Source organism: Telopea speciosissima, chromosome 3 (genome assembly GCF_018873765.1).
Source record: "Telopea speciosissima isolate NSW1024214 ecotype Mountain lineage chromosome 3, Tspe_v1, whole genome shotgun sequence".
Lineage (NCBI taxonomy): Eukaryota > Viridiplantae > Streptophyta > Magnoliopsida > Proteales > Proteaceae > Telopea > Telopea speciosissima.
In genome coordinates this window covers 54254148-54277023 of record NC_057918.1, presented here as the reverse complement: position 1 = coordinate 54277023, position 22876 = coordinate 54254148, and the positions used below count along the sequence as shown (strand labels likewise).

Here is a 22876-nt window from a genome sequence, read left to right as displayed (position 1 = left end):
TAGCATCATTGGCAGCCCATCGAGTCTTGGCAGGGCCTTCTTTAGTAGGCTGTTTAGAGGTGCCATTAAGATGCCCATTGAGTCCTCTACCAGCCACAGTCAAGGATAGAGACCTGGCCCATATGAGGTAATTAGTGCCATCGAGCTTAATGGAGGCAACATAAGGGAGGAATTCTGTCCGGGGCTGAGAATCACCTCCAGAGTTGGCTGTGGTAACCTCTGAGTCTCCCATATTGGAGGGAAGAGTGTAGCAGCAAAAAACAGAGATATAAGGGCCTGATTAATCCTTGAGGCAGCAAGAAACAGAGAATAGGGTGACAACAACAAACAGCCCTAAAACCAAAAAATCAATAAGCAGGGTTTTGAGAGAAACCCTGGAAGAGGAAATCGATTTGGTTTAGGGGTCTTCAAAGGCTGAGAAAATTCTGCAGATATTGTCCTGATTGTAGATGAAGAAGCTTCTCCAAAAAAAAATCCACACAGAGAACCAAAAAACCAAAATCGACAAGGGTCACGGTTTTTCAAAAAACCCTGAAAGTAGATCGATATGAGAAGGTGGTTCATGCTGGAGATGAGAACCTGTGATAGCAGCTGTCCAATAAAAACTGCAGGAATGGATCCCGCTAAAAAACCAGCTTCAATTTGAGAGAGGAAACTGATCTTCAAGAGGGGAGAACTCCAAACAAAATCGCAGAAGGATGGGCAGCAGCTATCGAACCAAAAACCTTGTTAAATCATCAAGTGAGGAGGTGATTAATTAGGGCAGCATCTAGACAACAGATCACCTCATTAGATCTGCCCTAATCCAGAAGAAGAAACCAAGAAAAAATTGGAGAAGATCGAGTGGAAGAAGGTGGGGGGAAAAGGGATCGAATGGAAGAAGAAGAAGGGAGAACAATGGAAGGGGGGGCTAATAAACAGGCTCGATCAGAGAGTAATGCTATGATACCATATTAGAAGCCAGATTTTAGGAAAATATTTGGATGGATTGATGAGACCAGCCAAGCCCTTTATTTATAGAATTAAGTAATACAGCCAAAAGACAAAAATAGCCCTAGTCATAGCCGAAATATGACTAGGAATACATAAAATAGAAAAAGAACTAAAATACAGCAGGAAAAGACCAGAATACCCCCACGGTTGGTATTCTGGTATATCTTAACACATGTATTTGCATGATTCTAAATCAAGCTTGCTTTTCGATTAGGACTAACCAAACCGATTGGAGAACAGGACTAATTGGTGAAAGCATCAACTTTTGATACTATTAAAATTTAAATAGCAATTGGGAATGAGAGGCAGTTTCCTCCACCTGCCACAATTGAGATGTTATATGCATGGGGATGAGATTTGATGACATCCAATGGGAATCTTTGTTAGAGATCTCTTGAAGTTAGAAAATAGGATAGGTCTCAGGGAATGAAACCTTTTAAGTTGCTAACATGCAATCAGGAAAGGGTATGAGTAGGAAATGGGTTCAGTAAGGCTTAAGAGAAACAAATGTTGAGGATGGAATATGTAAAGAATTATGTGCTTGGCCATTAAGGTTCTTAGATGATGCGGGCATACACAACAGTAGATGATGCGGTGCATGAGTTCATTTTTATTATTATAACCTAACAACAAAACTAAGTCTCAAGTAAGATGCTACTGCAACAAATTAGGATGTATCCCTGGTCCCCGAATGCCACTGGGTCCCACAACGATACAGCCCTAGTTGCCAAAGGGAGCTTGTCAGTCCTCGAATGCGACCTGGGTCACCCAATAAACCTTGATTAGACCTCGCCAGTCCCGGAATCATCCATCGGACAACTGACTCGCTTAGCCTCCGGCAATAATCACATCGTACCGCGGAAGTGGTATTTAGGCAAATCATCATCCGAATATACCATGAAAGGCCATCCAACATGTAACCCCCTGTAGGCTAGGGGTTGTACCAACCGGGTTGGTTATCCTAACTATCATTCATTCTACATACACAGTATGCGTCACATATATACATATATGACTAGAGGCCGAGATCATGGTACCAGAATCATCCATCAGCCACACCACCCTCCTGTCTCCTCTAGCATATACATACACATACAACAAGTATGGCGAATATTGTACCAGAATCATACCTCGGCCACACTGCAACCCATTTCCAAGCCTTTTTGCATCACATGTTTCTAATATAACAGTTATAAATGTAAATATAGTTAGTATGGCGGATACGGTACCAAAATCATGCATCAACCACACCGCAACCCATTTTCAAGCTCATCTCTAATGCACATGATGCATATGATCATTTCATTAGTATGACGATCATGTTACCAGAGTCCACCTCGGCCATAACAGATCCCATTTCCCAAACACAGTCCACAAATAAGATTTCAATCAGTTAAGCGTCCATAATGAGGTTATGGAGTTAACAAGCATAGTAAAGATTATAATTGATAGAACATGCTATGGGTGCATCATGCAGCAATTAGAATGAGAAACACTCTCAAAATAAGTCAAACCACACCCATTCACCTTATCAAACGATTAGGTGATCAATCCCAAAATCAAAGCTCGATAAAATCCCCGATACGCCTCACCATTACAATTGACTTTGACCTAATTAGGTGTACATTAAGTTAGACTAAGTGTTGGGGAAATGCATGAAGAATTCCCAGAAGGGCGAAGTCATAATCAATTCTGGGAACCAACCGGTAAAAGGTACCGGTAATTCAGTTGATTGACCTGTAGCTCATTAATGATCAGCCGGTACCTGAAGCAGGAGCTTCAGAAATTCAAGTTACCAACTGGCAGAACCAGGCTTTTGCCTATAGTGTTCGACCGGTAGTCAGTCCGAGAACTGTACTTCAGTTTAAGTCTCACCCGACAATGTGCCAGAGCCATTTCTGTTCCATAGAGATTGTAGGGGATCCCTCTGCCTACACTTTAAGCCTAGCGGCGTCGGGTTTCAATGGTTGAAACCTGAGATACGATTGATTCTCTTATTCGAAACCCTAAAGTAGGGTTTGGACCATTATTCACCCAAACCATATTTGAACTGATTTCTGACGGGATTGCGAGTGTCCAAGAGGGTGATTAGGTCATATACCCTTGCACAACCACACTCCAGCTGGCTTACAAGCACAATACTAGGTTTTAATTGAAACCCAGAGAAAACCCTAAGCCTAAGCTTCAGAACAGCAGAAAATGGAGAGGAGGAGGTGAAGGGCTAGAGGGGCTAGAGGCCTATCTGGTCTGGGTGCGGACAGCAGCATGCTACGAGTCCAAGCCTCCGTTTCTTCTCCTTCCTTTTGCCTTTCTTTTCCTTTCTTTCTCACCCTCCCATGGTTTCAGTTGAGATGGTTGTGAGCTTTTAAAGCTCATAGTCCTATATATATCTTTATGCCACTAGGGCCTGTTTGCCTATGCGCTTAAGTCAGCCCAAACTGATTAATTGTCCAGTTGGACCTCGTGGGCCCACCACCTTGGCTTCATATTGAGTACGAAGATAAAAGGGGGTCTCACATTGAATTGAGACACGCGGGAGAGAATTCAATGGGGAATACCGGGTCCCACAGGTAGCAGTCCAATTTCTGGACAACAAGACCAACTAGTAGAAGTGATCGGCTGGTCAGGGTTTGCCTGTGCTGATTGGCCGGTTGGTCAATTCCAGCCATGTTCCAGCTGAGATTTCAACAATGCTTTCCCTCACTCCCAAGGGTACTCAAGGGGGGGTTTGTGCGAGCTAATTTGTCAGTGTACTACCATGCTTTTGAGGTATAATTGGTAAAAATGATTACCTTTGATCAGACATCCGGTAGTGGATTCGGATATCCGTAGTTACAGGCATGGAGGAAAATCCACCCATCTACCTGTTAGAGTTGTTAGAATATCTTGTGTAGGGGTAGTTCTGTCACTGTCTAGTTATAAGACATGACTAAGTTGTATTTTTACTTTCTTGTCTTATTTCCCTTTACCTCCCTAGGGAGGCTTGTGTAATTTGGAAGACTTAATTAATGAAGCTAATATGTGTGTTGAGAATCATTCAACACACATAATCGATTTCTCCCATTCTCTTCTCTTCTTCTTCTTCCTCCCTCTTCTTCTTGCTGTAAACTTCTTCTCTTACCAGATTCGATCTACCTTTAAGTTTTAACTTGGTATCAGAACCAACATCTCTGGTTTGAGAGTCGGCTGAGCTCAGTGAGCATCTTCTCCTCTCTTTGGAACCCTATAAATGTAAAGGGGGTTCCATTAGAGGCTGTATATGTGAGATACTATACTCCTTACAGTCTTGGGAGTGGTATTCTCAAAGTTGGAGAGAGTTTAGGAGCTGCTGAGGGTGATTTGAAGCTATGGAAGAAGACTGCCAAGTTACCGCCAGCCTGTGAAGTTTCTTCTTGGTTCTCCTTCTCTTCTCCATATCTTGGCATGAGACCTATTGGAGTTGCATCGTCTAGGGGAGTTGTTTCAGACCCCAAATCTCTTGTTTGTTGAAAGGGAATACTACTTAGCTTCCAGATGTTTTGAAATCTTGGAAACAGGCCCTGTTTTTCCGCCAGCCTAGGACTGTCTCAGATTCGATCCTACCTTTGGCAGCTTGGCTGGCCTTGGAACTTGTCCCATTTATGTCGTATGGGAGTGTATTTTTGAGGCCCTAAGTGCCTGCTCTTGAAGGTGGAGGATTAGAGGACTGCTACTGATTTTTCCTTGCTGCTATACAGGTATCGGCTGCTCTGTTTTTTTGCCTTCTTTGAGGCTTGCTGTATGGATGACTGAATGTGACTGAGAATGGAATGCTTTGCATCTTAATGCACTTATTGGGTGTTATGAAGTAAAGGTTCTTGGCTGCTAGAAGAAGTTTGAGTTATGCAAATTTTTTTTTTTTGCTCTTTATATGCTTGCTGTTTCTTAGGCTTGGTCTTTGCCTAGTGGTTTGGTTGATTGAGTACCATTTGTGTATTGGTTTTTCCTCCTTTGTTGGGTTGAGTATATTCCCCACTTGCGCAAACAACTTATCTTGATTGTTGACGTGTTTGCATATTATGTCCACTGTGTCTGGACAAGATTCTGAGGTCAGTGGACCAATTACGGCCGGCAGCCCAAGTGGTGGTTTCTCAACCATGGCTTCCTTTAATAACCCCAACACCCAGATCTCGGTTGTGAAGTTGGAAAATACCAACTATTTGGATTGGTCCCGTTTTGTGAAGTTGTCCCTATGCAGTAGGGGAAAGTTGGGGTACACTATTGGGTCTATCACAGCTCCTGCTACAACCGATCCAGGCTATCTCAAGTGGGAGACTGAGAACTCCACTGTGATGACTTGGCTGATATTCTCCATGAAACCTGAGATAGGTCGGAGATTTATGAGTAAGGAGACTGCAAAAGATATTTGGGACAGTGTATCCAGAGTTTTTGATAGAGTTGGAGATTCAACAAAAGTGTATCAAAATCTCCAAAAGATCATTCATATGAAACAGGGGGATAGGAGTATATTTGAGTGCTTCAACTCTGTTATTAGCTTGTGGGAGGAATATGATCACTATAACAATCTCCAGTTGTCCAATTCTGATGATCAGACAAAGGTCTACAGGAGCCAAGAAAAGGAAAGGATCCTTATTTTGCTTGGTGGTCTCAACCCTGAATATGAGCCTCTTCGCCTGCAAATCTTAGGGAGATCTTCCTGTCCATCTCTGGATGATGTGTGCAGTTATTTGCAAAGTGAGGAAACCAGGAGGACCACTATGGATATTGTACCATCAACAGAGAGGTCTGCTCTTGTTTCTAGTTCCCACAAAGACTGGAAGAGTGGGGGGAAAGGCCAAGGGCCATCTCGTGGCGATCACCGTGAGAGATACAAATGTGACCATTGTGGCAAGCTTGGACATACCAAGGACCGGTGCTGGGATCTTCATAGGCAGCCCCCTGGTATGCGTGGTGGTTCATCTAGTACCCGTGGAGGCAAGCGAGGGGGAGCTAAGGCTCACTCTGTGACATCTGAGTCCGAGCCACCTGGACCGCAGCCGACTCCTGATTCCCTCTCACAGGATGATATTGCAGCCCTACGTCGGTTGATGTCTCACCTTGGAGGGTCAACTACTGGTTCTACCTTTAGAGGGTCTACTACTTCTGCCTCAGCTCTGTAGGTCTCATCTGCTACCCCTACTGCACCCACCTGGATTATTGACTCTGGAGCCTCTGATCACATGACTGGTATGTCCCAGTACTATGATTCCTATTCCATTTGCTCTGGCCGGGACAAGATAAGGGTTACTGATGGTTCCCTTTCCTCTGTCTCTGGTAAGGGTAATTTGCGGGTTACTCCTTCTATTTCCCTTGAATCTATCCTTCATGTTCCCGACTTTGCTACTATCCTATTATCAGTGAGCCATCTAACCAAATCCTTACATTGTTGTGTCACTTTCTTTCCTTCTTATTGTGTTTTTCAGGATTTGGAGACAAAGAGAGTTATTGGCAATGGGACTGAGAAAGGAGGACTCTATCTTCTTGAGCCACGGTTACCTGCTCAATCTACTGCTGCAACTTATGTTTGTGGTTGGAATGACCGTAGTACTTTGGAGTCTGTTATGCTTTGGCATCAGCGTTTGGGTCATCCCTCTTTTGTTGTTATGAGGAGACAGTTACTCCACTTGTTTACTTCTTTTCCTGCATCTTATGTTTTTCAGTGTGAATCTTGTATTTTGGCTAAACATTGTCACACATCTTATCCTTATCGTGGTAATAGATCTACTGCACCTTTTTCCCTTGTTCATACTGATGTTTGGGGACCTTCTCCTACTACTTATCTGGATTTCGTTATTTTGTTTCCTTTGTGGACGACTATTCTCGGTCTACTTGGACTGTTTTGTTGAAACAAAAGAGTGATGTTTGTGATGCTTTTAAGGATTTTTATCAACTTATTAGTACTCAGTTTGGTACTCGCATCAAAATTGTTAGATCTGATAAGGGGGGTGAGTACATGTATGGGGGGCTCCAACAGTTCTTTTTTGATAATGGCATCATCCATCAACTGGCTTGTGTTGACACCCCACAGCAAAATGGGGTGGCAGAACGCAAAAACCGCCATTTGCTGGAAATCACAAGGGGTCTTCTCTTTGGTATGCACGTGCCTAAGACCTTCTGGTCTGATGCACTTCTTACCGCTGCCTTTCTTATTAATCGGATGCCAACTCCACTCCTTGGCTCCAAATCCCCCCTGGCTCTTCTTTCTCCTCAATCCTCAGTCTTTCTCTTGTCTCCACGAGTCTTTGGTTGTGTTTGTTATGTACATGTCAACAAATCAGCCCGCATCAAACTTGATCCTAAGGCTCTCAAGTGCATCTTCTTGGGCTACTCTGATTCCACCAAAGGGTATAAGTACTACCATCCTCCTTCCCGAAGGCGATTTCTCTCCAAAGATGTCACCTTCTTTGAGTCTATTCCTTTTTTTTCTTCTTCCCCTCGCCATTCTGTTCAGGGGGAGAGTACTAGCAGTGAACAGAATGCGGATGTCATTCCCTTCCTATCTCCCTTGCCTACCTCCACTTCCCCATTCCTATTTGATATTGGAAAGTACAAAGAAGTGGATGTTGATATTAATGCTAGCAGGGAAACAGAATACAAGGGTATGAGATTCAAAGAAGATGGTGTATCACAAGAGGTGAATCCTTGTTGAATGGAAAAGGGAAGCAACCATGGTATAAGCAACCCTGCCATAATCCCTCTTTGGATCTACATCCTCAGTCTCATCCTCCTCACTCAGGTAATTCCTCTCCTTTTGAACTAGATCTTCCCATTGCTATGAGAAAGGGCAAGAGAACCTGTACTAACCCTATAGCCCAGTTTGTTTCCTATGACTCCATTTCTCCTACAGGTGTTGCTTTTTCCACTGCTCTTGAGTCTTCTTCCATTCCCAAAAATGTCACATAGGCCTTATCCTATCCAAAATGGATGCAAGCAATGACTGAGGAAATGGTGGCTCTAGAGAAGAACAATACTTGGACACTTGTTGATCTTCCCAAGGGGAGAACTCTAGTTGGATGCAGATGGGTTTATACAATCAAGTGGACAGTGGAAAGGTACAAAGCTCGGCTGATTACAAAAGGGTATAGTCAGGTGTATGGCATTGACTACCAGGAGACTTTTGCCCCTGTAGCCAAGCATAACTCCATCAGGGTTCTTCTTTCAGTAGCAGCCAATAAAGATTGGCCAATGTACCAATTAGATGTGAAGAATGCATTTCTTCATGGAGATTTAGCAGAAGTAGTATACATGCAACCTCCACCTGGTTTTAAGTGTCCCTCAGCTGAAGGGAAAGTATGTTTGTTGAAGAAAGCCCTCTATGGCCTAAAGCAGTCTCCTAAGGCCTGGATTGAGAGATTTCGATAAGCCATTCTGAAGAATGGGTATTACCAGAGTCAAGCTGACCACACCTTGTTTATCAAGAGAGGTAATGGTACAGTTACAACCCTCATTGTCTATGTTGATGACATTGTGGTGACTGGGAATGATGTTGCTGAGATAAATAGATTGAAGTCTTATCTGGCTATACAGTTTGAGATCAAAGACCTTGGACTCTTGAAATACTTCTTGGGTATTGAGGTATCTAGATCAAGGAAAGGGATCAACATTTGCCGAAGGAAATTTGTCTTGAATCTTCTGAAAGAGACAGGGATGATGGGGTGCAAACCAGCTACTTGCCCCATTGATCCGAATCATAAACTTGGTGATGAATGTGGTTCTTCTCTTATAGATGCAAGTAAGTACCAAAGGTTAGTTGGGAAACTAATCTATCTCTCCTTGACTCGACCAGACATCTCTTATGCAGTTGGAGTGGTGAGTCAGTTCATGCATGCTCCCAAGAGTGGACATCTGGATGCAGTGTATCGCATCATTAGATACTTGAAATCCTGTCCAGGAAAAGGTCTTCTATTTGCCAGGCATGACCATTTGCGATTGAAGGCTACACGATGCTGATTGGCTGGTTCGATCTCGGCAGAGATTTACTTTTGGGTATTGTACCTTTGTGGGTGGTAATCTAGTTACCTGGAGGAGCAAGAAACAACCAGTTGTTGCTCGATCCAGTGCTGAGGCCGAGTTTAGGGCCATGGCCCATGGAGTATGTGAGCTCATATGGCTGAAAAGACTTCTTTAAGACTTGAGCTTTGAAACTGAAGGGCCAATGAGACTTTATTGTGACAACAAAGCTGCCATAAGCATTGCCCATAATCCGGTTCAACATGATCGAACCAAGCATATTGAGGTTGATCATCACTTCATCAAAGAGAAGCTGGACTCTGGGTGCATTTGTACTCCCTTTGTGAAGACAGGTGATCAAGTAGCAGATATCTTCACCAAGGGTCTCTCTCCTAGTCTATTTAGTACTCTATTGTGCAAGCTGGGAATGTATGACATTTATTTTCCAGCTTGAGGGGGAGTGTTAGAGTTGTTAGAATATCTTGTATAGGGGTAGTTCTGTCACTGTCTAGTTATAAGACATGACTAAGTTGTATTTTTACTTTCTTGTCTTATTTCCCTTTACCTCCCTAGGGAGGCTTGTGTAATTTGGAAGACTTAATTAATGAAGCTAATATGTGTGTTGAGAATCACTCAACACACAATCGATTTCTCCCATTCTCTTCTCTTCTTCTTCTTCCTCCCTCTTCTTCTTGCTGTAAACTTCTTCTCTTACCAGATTCGATCTACCTTTAAGTTTTAACTGTACCACGATCCAAATATCTTTTCGATACCTCGACAATGATCCTACGTGGATACTCAACATTTGCAGCCCCCAAGCTGACAGAACTAAGAGTTGTTGGAGTGGTTCCTACACATTAGATTCAAATTAGGATTAATTTGGGCACAAGTGTAACAGAGAGATAGATTGTCCAAGGGGGAGGGGGCTCAAGGTTCGGCAAGCTCTGCTGGCCCCTTCCTATGGGTTATTTATATATATCCCTCAACCCATTAGGGTTGATGTCCATCCCTTTATTAGACTCGTAGTAGGAATGAGCGACTTGTTGGTGACATTCCTTGGCTTGCAATCCAACTTGCTTCTAAAGTGTGAAGAGGCTGAATCTAAAAAGCATTTTGTGATTTTTTAATTATAATTGACTATTTTTATCAAATAAAAAATAAAAATTATAAACAAAAATATCAACATCCTATTTCTAATTTCCCAATAAATGTCGCACATAATTAAACTCTTTAATCTACGGATAAGACCCTTCACTAAACAATATTTCATGATGAACTATACGGCATGTAATTAAATGGCACATAATAAATAATAAAAACTAAAATAACAAATCATAGGAAATAGGATCTAGGGCAAGATAGAGGACAATGACATTGAAAAGAAAAATATTGATTAGATGACTAATAAATACACTTTACTCGTTAAGCCTCATCCCAACTGATTGAGATCAGCTATTTATAGTTGAAACTGAGCAAGGATCAAGTCATCAAGGTGAGAGAGAAGGAAAGTAAAGAGAAGTAGGAACAAGGAAGAAGATGATGAGGGGAGAAAGAGAAGGAGAGAAGAGTTAGATGAGTGCAAACTTGTGCAGAGAGTTGTAATGACTCTCCCCTACATTGATTCACTAACATAAGATATTGGAAATTGCATACAACTACCTCAGGAGGTAAAAGATAAAAAAAGAGTAAAAGCTTAATATAAGTTAACTAACAAGATAATAATCAAGTACCCAAAATACCCTTATTACATAAACTCCAACACTCTTCCTCAAGCTGGAGAATAAATGTCATACATTCCCAACTTGCAAAGAAGGGTACTAAACTGCATGGTTTAAAGTATTGACCGATACGATACATACCGATACGTCTCTTTTTTAAAAAAAATTGGACTGTCTCAAATTGTATCGAAATTTATCGGCTGATACAGGCCGATACGATACTATACAACCGATACGTATCGATACCATCGATATGTCCAGTAAAGGGTTTTGTGGGTGGTTTAATACATATCAATATGTAGCGATACATATTGGCTGATACGGCTCGATACATACTGATACATACCGATACCATCGATACATTCCATAAAAAAAGCCATTTTTACTCACTGACTCGATACAACTCCTAATCTAATGGAAAAATGAAGGAAAACTCTCAACCAAGAGTCTAAATCTTGCATTTAATCTTGGTTTTTCACACTTTTAGACTAAAAGACGAATTAAGGAGTGCTACAAAATCATCCTTTGCATCATCCAATACTCTTCATGGCTATATATGATTAGTCGAGTCACCCACTCGGTCAAAAGTCTTACAGATATTGTCCTAAATATCCTTGGCAGTCTCCTTTTTCATAAACCTACTTTCAATCTCAGGTTTCATAGAGAAAATCAACTAAGTCATAACGGTTGAGTTCTTGGTCTCCCTTATATTGATTTTTTTTTTGTTTTTTGGATGAATAAAAATTTAATTACGAAGAAAAGAGGGAATATACAAGCCCAAGGGCAGCAAGCTGAAACTAGGGACTAGTTAGGGCGCAAAATGGAAGTAGGGAGGCCCCAGGAGACAACAATGAGCCTGTTCCTTGGGGAATCCTTCACATCAGGGAGGGGGAGGGATCTAGCTTTAGATGAAACATAAAAAAAGATGGCCTTCCAAATCGTGTCGAAAGAGCGGGAGCTGGATGTCCATCTTCTAAGGTTGCGTTCCATCCAAATGTGAGAGATAGTGGCACAAAAGGCAATCTTGCCAACCGAGTCGCAGATCGACTTCCCTCCGAATGTCATGTCAATCCAAATCCATTACCTGTTGAGAGGACGAGGAGTGCGCCGACCGGGCCAACAATGGCGGAGAACACGGGACCAGATGGAGGCAGCAAAGGGGTAAGTAAAGAAAAGGTGATCGATAACTTCAGTCCCATTCCAACAGGGACAGCAGTTGGGAGGGACCTGAATATGCCGATAAATAAGGAAGGCTTGGGTAGGAAGGCAGCTAGCAAGGGCGCATCAAGCGGTGAGGCTATGGCGAGGTATGTGACCACGAAACCAAACAACTCTATACCAAGGACAAGGGGTCCCTCTGTGTCTAACCAAATCCCAAGCGGAGTGAGAGCTGAATCTGCCCGATTGGGAGGGAAGCCATAAGATGGTGTCACCTCTACCTCGATGCCCTGGAGGGATGGGGGGAAGGGAGCTCCAAAGGTCAGCGAGGGGGGGAGGGGAGGTGGGAGGGGGCCAAGAGCCTCTGGAGATGATAGCAGCAACATGGGCGAATCTGTCCAATCCGGAGGAGTGGATATCTCTGGGGCTCACAGTAGAAGAGAGGACACCAGAAGGGTGCCACTTGTCCAGCCAAAGTAAGGTGGACGTACCATCATCTATCGAGCACGAAATGGCGTTCCTGGCTAAATGTCTCATCTGCAGAATTCTGCGCCAAACCCAGGAGGAGTCAGTCCCTGGACTCACAGACCAAATGGAATCTCTACGGAGGGGCCCAGCATACAACCAAGAAATCCAGATGGAAGTTCTGTTGGTGAGGATCTTCTAAATAAGTTTGATGGACCCACCAATGTTGACATCTTTTATTCGCCTTAGCCCCAGGCCTCCTTTAGATTTGGGGACACAAAGGGAGGCCCAGCTCATAGGATGAAGGAACCTGGCAGAGTCCACACCTTTCCAAAGGAAGGCACACATAATAGATTCAGCCGCCTTGATGGTAGCCTTTGGGAGGCCAAAAACTCCACTCTAATAAATGTAGTAAGACTGGAGCACCGATCTGATAAGCTCGAGGCGACCTGCATAAGATAAAAGCTTGGCTTTCTAAAGCTGCAACCTCTTACGAAGAAGGTCCAGGATGGGGGAGCAGTGGTGGGCTGAAAGCCTAGCAGGGATGAGGGGGAGGCCTAGGTAGCGGACAGGGAGGGTGCCAAGGGTGAAGCCGGTGAGGGAGGAGAGGGAGGCTTTGGTGGTGTCTGAAACTCTGACAAGGAATATCTGGGACTTTAACAGGTTAATGCCCTGAAAAAGGTTGAGGGAGGACATGATGGAAGCAATGGAGAGAGGGTCAGCCTTAGAGAAGATCATGAGATCATCCGCGAAGGCTAGGTGGGTCAGGTTGGTAGGCTTACACTTAGGGATAGGGGAGATGAGGTAGAGGTTGGTTTTGGACTGGATACTGCGAGAGAGAACCTCAAGGGACAAGCAAAAGAGAAAAGGAGAGAGGGGGCAACCTTAGCGAATACCAACCGAGGAGGGGAAAAAACCAGCAGGACTGCCATTCAGGAGAACAGAGAAGCGCGGAGTGGAGATGCAGGAGTGGATCTAGTTGACAAAAATGGGGGGGAAGGACATCCTGAGGAGGACTTGGGAGATGAAATCCCATATGATGGAGTCAAAAGCTTTGTGGATGTCGATCTTTAGAAGAGCAGCACGAGAGTGGGACTTGCGGTCGAAGCCTCGGACAATTTCCTGGCAGAGGATGATGTTGTCCGAGATGCTTCTCCCAGCAATGAAGGCAGATTGGTTGGGGCTGACAAGGGAATCAATGACAAGGCTGAGCCGGTTGGCAAGGATTTTAGCAATGAATTTGTAGAGGAGATTACAAAGGGAGATGGGTCTGAAGTCGGACATGGAAGAAGCTTCAGAGGATTTGGGGATGAGACAGAGGAAGGTATGGTTGATATTTTGGGTCTGCTGAGGGTTGAAGAAGTTCTTAATGGCACTGATAAGCTCGACACCGATGATGTCCCAGCAAGTGGTGAAAAATCCCATGCTGAACCCATCGGGGCCAGGAGCTTTACTAGCTTTGTGGGAGCGCACAACGGAGGTGATTTCAGAGCCAGAGGGGATGGAGCTGAGGGAGCTGAGGAGGTGGGGGGGATGAATTTGTTGATAAGGTCTGCAGGGAGGGGGGGTATGGGAGGAGGGGGGCAAAAGATACCAGTGAAGTAGCTCAGAGGAAGTAAGAGAGAGGATGGAGTTAGAGTTGGAGCGGGCTTTGAGAGAGTGGTGGAAGAAGGCGGTGTTTAAGTCGCCGAGGTCAAGCCATTTGATTCTGAATTTCTGTTTAAGGAAGCTTTCCTCAAGGGAGAGAGAACAGGAAAGGTCAGAAGCAACGAGGATCTCCTCTTCCGCGAGGGAGGAGTTGAGGGGGTTGGCCTGAAGACGGAGCTGGATGGAGGAGAGGGTGTCCCGACAAGAGGAGACATGAGAAGAAATGTTGCCAAAAGTGGAGGAATTCCAGACTTTGAGAGCCACCCTTGAGCTTTTTGGAGAAGGCAAGCAGAGGGGAGAAGGAATGCACAGGGATGTTCCAAGCCGCTTGGACAATGGCCAAAAAACCAGAGTGGGAGGACCACATGTCAAAGTACTTGAAGGGTTTGGGGCCAAAAGAAAGGTAAGGAAGGACAAAAAGAGATATGGGGGAATGGTCAGAAAGGCCAGGAAGGTCAAAGAAGGCATAAGAGGAAGGAAGGGAGTAAAGCCAAGGATCATTTACAAGGACTCTATCTAGCTTGTAAGTAACTCTGTTAGAGCCAGAGCGCTTGTTGTGCCAAGAGAGATCAGCACCCGACCATCTGAGGTCGTTTAGCCCAGAGTCCTCCAGACAGGAGTTGAAGGCTGCAACTGCTTGGTGGTCGATAGGAGAACCACCCAATTTTTCATGACAAAAGCAAACGACATTGAAGTCACCTCCAATGCCCCAGGGGGAGGAACCAACAGAAGAAGAGATGGACCCCGCGGATATTCTCCCAGAGAGGGATCCTATCGGGATGGCGGTTGAGGGCATAGACCATGGTGAAGAAGAAGAGATGGTTATGGAGGTGATCAGAAATGCTGAGATGGAGAAATTGGGAGGATGATGAGGTGGCTGAGATATGGAATTTTGTGGGATCCCACAGAATCCAGATGTGGCCAAGGGGGGAGTGGTCATAATTGGAAAGGAAGGACCAAGAGGGGGCCAGAGAGTGGGCAATGCGGGACTAGTTGTGCTCAAAACACTTTGGTTTCAAGGAGACAGCAAAGGGGGGATTTGGAGGTCTTAAGGCGGACACGGATTTCAGCTTGTTTGGTCGGAGCATTAAGCCCACGGATGTTCCAGATGGTCTAAGGGATCATGGGAGGGGTGGCGGAGGGGGCAGCCATACAGTGAATGGACTAACTCTGGACCTCGGAGGGACATTTCGGGGCCAGAGACGGTAATCACGCAAGGGGGGAAGCAAACCAGGGGAGAGGAGGGACCAGTTGAACCGGTAAGGGGCTGGGACTGGTTCGGTTGGGTTCAAGTTGGTTGGGTTAAAGGGGAGAAGTGGGGATAAAAGGGTTGGGGAGGTGGGTAATTGGGTCAGGTTAACAAGAAGATTTTTTAAGTGGAATTGGACAAGGGGAGGGCCACGTGGAAAGGTCAACTGGGTATTTTGGGGAGCAGGGTCCAACGTTGGGGGTAGGTAAAAGCTAGAAGTGGGGGGGTTTAAAAGTATAGCAGTGAGGGGCTTCGAGGCTGTATTAACGAAAGGGGAAAGGGAGCGAAGCAGGGGCGAAAGGTGTTTCTCAGGAGGGTTTGCAGAGGGAGGTTGCAGGTCTTCGTGTAGGATCTCCCTGGGCTCCTGAAGAACTAGAGAGATAGCGACATCACAGACGGCCTCAGGATCGAGGTCCATGATCGCGGCAAACCTGTTGTGGCCAGCGTCAGGTGAGCCTCGGAGATCTCGCCAGGTGCTGGAGTCTTGTCTGGTTCCCGACGACTCCTCCGGTAGCGGTTCCTTTTATTTTTCCGACCACGAGAAGTGTCTCCAGTAGTAGCGTTGGCAAAAACAGCGATGGAATCGATTGAGTTGGAAGCAGCGATAGAACCAACAGCGACCATAGCAGCAATGGAGTCCATCGAGATGCCTTCAGAAGCAGCGGTAGAATCAACAACGTCAGTAGAACCAGCAGCAGGCACTGTAGCCGTGGATGTAGCAAGCACATGAACCGAAGATAGAGCAGGTCTGTGATCTTCTACGAAGGTCTCGGCCTCGACCTGATCCTCAGGAGTAAGTAAGGAAGTCGAGTGAGTCTTGGATGAAGGAGAACCTGATACACAACTCTTGGAGGTGTGACCGAAGAGCTTGCAGACAGAGCAATGGTGGGGCAAGCCTTCATAGAGAACACGCTGAGTGAATGAGTGTCCATCTTCTTCCTGGATGGTGACGTAGTCCGGTGGAGGGTCTTCAGCACAAAGTTCAACGCAAATGCAAGCGAGGGAGAGTCGATCCATTCTCTTGGTGCGCTCGTCAGAGAAGAGGGGGTTGCCGATGGTCGATCCGACGATGCTAAGTCCAGAGGGGCACCAGTAATGGAAGGGGAGCCCAGGTAGGTTAATCCAAACTGGAATGAGCTTGAGGTCGATCCTGTTGAGAGAAGAACGATGGTCCCACTGCCAGAGATAGATCTGTTTCTTCCCAATCTGCCAGGGCCCACCCTCCAGCGCATGAGCTTTGTTGGAATCGTTGGAGAACCTGAAGATGAACAACCCACTAGAAAACAAGTAAATGTAGACTGCGCCGGCAGCTCTCCATTGTTTCAGGAGGGAGGACTTGACAACATGGTAAGGAGGTCTGCTACCCAGGAAATTCCCTACAAGGGAGCATTGCCATTTTGAGATTTCATCGTCAAGTAATCCTTTGGGGCAGAACCCAATCTTGGAGGCATCAAGGGAGGCAGGGGGGATGAAGTGAAGAGGATGTCCAACAGGTTTAGCAGAGGTGCTGCCGGAGAAAAGGGAGGACCAAGGTTGTTCAACAGGGTTAGATTGGTCTACAGCAAGGGTGGATGGGTTAAGGTGGGAAGCAGAGGGAGGGTCTGGGGGAGAAGCAGAGGTGCAGGCAGCGGTTGGGGCTGCCGGAGAAGGGGAGAGCATTTCAGTAAGTCGCTATAACTCAGTAAACTTTCATATTATTTGACAGAGGTGTTGATTCACTCTCACCACGGTTCTCTCCTCCCCTATATTGATTCACTAACATAAGATATTGGAAATTACATACAACTCCCTAGGGTGGTTAAAGATAAAAAGACATAAAAGCTTAATACAAGCTAACTAACAAGATAATATGTGAAACCCGCAAAAAAAAAAAAAAAAGAACTTTTGGAACCCAAGTGATTTCAGATTTTGGTTCAATATTTCCCATGCTAACCTCAAGCTATGGGCAGCATCACATCTTTTTCCTGTGCTTGGCATGCTGGTTTGATGGCCTGCGAAGCCTCTCTCTGTCTTAGGCCGAATCCCAGGTAAGAATCCCATTTTATATGTATATATGTTGTATTTTTTAATTAATTAGTGGATTAGGGGCAGAATAGTAATTTTTACCTAGTGGGACCCCGCACCAGAGCTACCTGCGTCGGGTCTGCTGGCTGGACAGGCTGCGGGACCTCCCCCTTAATTAAACTCAATGTAAGTATAATTTAAAATATATTTATATAACGTTTTGTACGACCAAATAGGGTTAGAAGGGTATTTTAGTAAAATTGCATCTGTGGGACCCAGTTCCCCAGTGGGGAATGTAATTCCGGACAGTTACCTGTATCCGGATCATCCCTAATGTCGCATGACATCATTCTGTAGCTGGAATAAGGTAATAAATACAAAAGAATCAATTTTAGAAATAATTTATAACCAAATGACTATTCTGCCCCTTAGTGGTTAAGTATCCTATATATATCTATAACTTCTCTTAAGTTATTTACAAACCACATTACAAGTTAGAGAAGCTGAAAAATCCGTTCCAGCTTGGAGAAGGAAGAAAGAAAAGGGAAAAGAGAAGAGAAGAAGAGGGATTAGAGGCTGTTCTTGAAGGTTTACCACCTACAACTGAACTTGAACTTGAATCTCCATTAGAAGTGATTCCAGCATCTGTTTTGCCTCTAATTTCTGGTAAACCCTAAAATCTCTTGCTGTTTCCTTCTCTTTCTCCTCTTAATTTACTGGATTTCAGTCCAAGTATACCTGAAATAAAAATTCTGCCATTAAAGCTCTAAGTTTGAGCTCAAGTAATAAGAATCTTACCCAATTGCTTGCTGTCCTAATGCTATTTAGGCTCAATTATGCCTGAATTTCCATGGCAGTACCTCTAATAAGCCCAATTTCTGTCCCCAATGACTAGTCCATGAACCCTAGATAAGAAATTTAGGTTTAATTGAACAAATTCCTAAATTAACTAACTAATTATGAAATTGGAACCCAAAATAGATTGACCCACCTTGAATTAATGTTAAAACTCCTAATTTGGGCCATGCATGCAAAGATCTGGCCAATTGAAGCAAAACCCCCAAATTTGGACATTAACCCGGATGCTGTTGCAGGCCTAGGGGCGGTCGACCTGCTCACTGGAAGTCTGCATCCGGCTGCCCCTTTTTGTGTGATTGTTGGACTGATTCCTTAGGGTTTGACCTAGACTATTACCCTCACTGTTATATGATGTTTTGATGTTTATTTAGGACTGTTTTACTCCATTTTTTGTGAGGATTACTTGGCCTTTTGGGTTTCTAACTGACTAGGTTTATCAACTATCTCAGGTAAGGGGATTCGACCTTAATTTCTTGTGTGTTTATCACATTAATTTCAACTTTATGCTGAATGCCATGCTCATGCATCATTATCTCTATACCTGGAGCATGTAGTTTTCTAGCGTTTATTTAATGCATTAGACTGCATGTAAAATAGGTTGCAAAAAGACATACTGCATTGCATTTGCATTGATTATTTATATGATGTGAATTTATGATGATGGAATTCGGTAATTTATAACTCAGATCATGCTTGCCTCATCATGTTTAGACTGTACTGGGCTAGGTTGATATTCATTACCCAGTACTGCGCCCCTTACCAACAGGGGGAAAGATGTTGGACAACCTGTGGCAGAGACCGATGTGTTAGTTCCGGAATGCCATCTTCTGTCCCATGTTAGCGGGTCCCTAATTCCGCTGTGGGAATAAACAGGCAGGGTTGGTAATTTGGGGGTTTGTCGGGGTCCGATGTGTTAGTTCCGGAACTGGCGGGTCCTCACCGTGGTAGAATGGCTTTGCTCGGGTGACCGAACGGTTAGTTCCAGGATCGAGGTTAGCATTTACCACTAGTAGTAGTACTTATACCCCATGAGATTTAGTATCTGTGCTAGGAACATGTTAGTTTAGCATATGCATAATGGATTTATTGTGTTTGTATGCTTGTACCCCCCTTACTGGGCTCAGTTGAGAGCTCACCCTTGTGGATATCCTTATTTTTCAGGTGATTTAGTTACTTTTAACAATGGATTTGCGACGCTGGAGTTTGAAGTGCATGATACTTCGTGCGCACGTGATGATTGCGCAATCTCTTGATCTTGGCCTGACATTCCAGGTTACCTCCCCACCCTTTTATGCTTTATAAATGCTTTATATAGTTATAGTATAGTTTCTTGTATACTTTTTCCTCTGTGGTACCTTTGAGAACTGTATAGTTGTATCACAAACCTTATCATTTATATAAATGAAATATCACTTAGATTTCTCTTACTAATGATGTTATCTCTTTTAATTAAATTGTTTCCGCTGCCTCTGATTACTGTGTCTGTGAGCAATGATTCTAAATAGGGTACTGCACTTGTGATCCTTGGGGATTGGTTGGATGTCAGAGACATCCTGCCACACTTGGCCCTTAATAACCGGGCCGGGGTGTGACATTTAAGTAGTATCAGAGCCTTTGTGCTCTACTCCTATTTACAATCAAGTTCACAGTACAACAGCTCTTAGACTCATTGATCTGAAGGTGAGCCTACTTAGGATAAATAAAAGCTTCAACTAAAAGCTACAATTAAAAAAAAAAATAAATAAAATAAATAAATAAAATGAAATAAAATAAAAATTGATTGTACAACACAAGAGATATTAAATAGAAAATTAAAAACTTCATAAATAAGCTGAGTCTTTAGTACAATGGTTACAACTTTTTACAGACCTTAAGTACAAAGTTCAACAAAGAACAACTGAGGAAAGTAAAGTAAAAGCTAGACTAGGATGCATAAGTTATCACTGCCGTGGTGGTGGTGGTGGGCCCATAACCCACAGGTCCTAGGATCTCCACTGGCCCAGTCTCCACTACCTAGACACGGCTGCTAACATGAGTGAATTCTCTCCTCATACCATCAAATTCCTATGCCATGGATCTCTCTTAGCCCTTAAACTGGCTAAAGAGCTGTCCCCAGGGAGTACCATCTGCAGGAACAGCCGCAACAAAAGAGGAAGAAGCACTGGCATGACCATGTGAAGGGTGTCGAGGAGGAGGAAGTGGATCTCTGCGTGCCTCTATATGTCCTCTCTCTGTAGCATCCTCAGCATCAGTAGTCTGTACCATGTCGGTGTAGTCAGGATGACCAAGCTCTGGAGAAAAAGGTGGAAGTTCTATACCCATCTTCATTCGGGTAATCCGGTTGATATTCGGAGACTTCACCCCCGAAGCCTCCTCATTCAATAGGTTTACACCAAATCTGGGAAATACCTTAGTGAGTAGCCTCCCCAGTAATAGATTTCCACGCCCAGGGTTATCATGCATGTGTGCCATGGTACGCATGATGGCATTAAGAAGGCAGATCTGGTATCCTGTATAGAGACAATATGTGGCAAGGATCTGTATTGTGGACAACTCAGTCCGGTGAGCACTCTTCTGGACTACATTGTGTCCACAAATTCTAGATAAGACACGGGCTGATGGAAGCAAGTCCAACTCAGATTTCATCCTCTCATAGAACTTGCCATTGGTGAGGATTGAATATAACCATTCCTGTTCTTCATCAGCCAGGAACTCAAAGCATCAGCACTTGGAGGGCAGTACCTCCACTCCCCTTCATAAGATATCTTCTGAATAGTAGCTAACCAGGCTGTGCTGAAAGAGATGGGCATGTCATTCACATAAGAGTTGATGATGAACTCTTTTCCTTCATACCGGTAAGATTGATTGCTAAAAAAGAATCGCACCAATCGAGGGTAGCAATGTCTCTTCGGTTGTAGCATGGATAACTACCCTAGTTTCTCAAATCTTTCCTGGACCTTGAATAGGATTTGGTCAGCCAAGACTACATTCTTTTCTTCTTCCACTTTCCGGAAGATCCTTGGGTTGATTTCAGCTGGAACCGTAGCTGCACCTCTACCTCTCCCTCCACGGCCTTGGGCTGCAGTCATTTATGGTAAATGCTGCAAATTTAAGAAGAAAATTATTTAGGCAAAGACTAGGACAACAACAAAACTTGTGGTAAGATTGTTAAACCTACAAGGTACTTAGGTAGGAAGCCTATCAATATGTCTAGGTAAACTAATTATATAGGAATACATTAGGAAGAAATAAAATCTGTTTAAATTCCAATATAAGTATAAATAGATGCAAACACAAAAAAAATAGGGTAGTATAAGGAGAGAAGGTAATTATATAAGAATCATAGTACATTAATATAGCATTAGATAGAACACGTGCAAAACATAGAGTAAACTTTAAAAACTTAATAAGAAAATATTAAGAACTAGGTAATCTTATGATTAACACTGTACTATGTTTAAAATGAACAAAAATAATACCTAATATTAAGACCTAACACATTCACAATGATAGATAAGAATCAAAAGTACTTTAGCTAAAACCTAAGATGAAAGGAAGAAAATATAAGAAATGCATAAAATCCAACAAAGAATAAAAGAAATATGTGTTAATGGAAGTAAAAGAGTAAATATTTACCTAAAATCTAGGAAAAATGCTGAGCCATAGTTAGGTTTTGAAAAGAAGAACAAAAAAATGTATAAAATTTCTAAGTTTAGAACACTTACTTTAGATGTGGAGGAGTGGATCTTATGATTTAAGCTCTTATTAGTGTTATAGGAACCCTAGAATAACCTTAGGAGAAGTTAGAAAGGGTTAGGGAAGAGAAAGAAATGAAGTTTGATGTGTTTTGAGTGGGTTTTATAAAGCCTGTTTTGCCTGGCGGACGATCCGGCTGGATGGGTGTCTGAATCCGGCTCTTCCATTTGGCTGATCCGAAAATCTTATGAAGCTACTGCTTCGATAGGCGGTCGTCCGGCCCATTAGATGCTTGAATCCGGCTATTGCATCCGGCTTGGTCAAAACAGAAAATTAAAATAAAAATAAAATATAGTAAATTACATACATATTATATACTATATATATATTAATTAAAATAGTAATAATAGGTATATAATACAATAAATAAATAGAACCCCTTTTTCATCAAAATAATGAAATATATAGAAAATAAAATAAGATTAAACATGCATATTGTATATAAATGTGTATATATATATATGTATTAAAAGTATATATATTAATGTAGTAAGTGTGAATAGAGAAAGAAACTAAATACATTATGACACTAAGATGTGTATTCTTGTGTTATCATAATTATTAATAATGAATATAGTATATGATTTGGTTGCTTATGTAATTGTAATATATGTAAAGTACTATATGATGCTAATGTTTCTTTTTAGGAACTCACCATGATAGCTTGTCATGCCTTTGCCTCTCAATAACGAGTTATATATTGAGTACCTAGGGTAAGTAAGCAAAAGTAAAAGACTTGAAAGAAATATAAAAGACTAAGAAACACAACCTGGGATCAAGAAAGGTGAAAAGGTTGAAAAAAATTTTGAGGAGAAAAATTGAGATTGGACAACTTCCTTATAGATTATGAAGGTATATCTTAGGATTCAATGCCCCAAAATGTGTTGGAAGTCTTCTAGGAGAATTCTGGAAAGAATTAGAGAGTAAAAGAAAGAAAGAATAATGCTACATTGCTTAGACTAAGTAAACAAAAAATAATAATAATAACTGAGAACGGAGAGAAGCTGGAACTGAAGGATGTGTCAACACTTTGTTCAATAATAGATATGAGTGGAGTAAT

The 22876-nt window shown here is 43.1% G+C and overlaps 1 long non-coding RNA gene across 1 annotated transcript in view; it reads left to right on the top strand.

The window, feature by feature from the left end:
• Positions 1-22640, top strand: part of LOC122656443 — a 28381-nt gene extending 5741 nt beyond the window's left edge. The window contains exons 4-5 of the long non-coding RNA XR_006332103.1: positions 8097-8100; positions 22630-22640. This is a non-coding gene — a long non-coding RNA (uncharacterized LOC122656443). The remainder of the gene's footprint in view (positions 1-8096; positions 8101-22629) is intronic.
• The last annotated feature ends 236 nt before the right edge of the window (positions 22641-22876 follow it).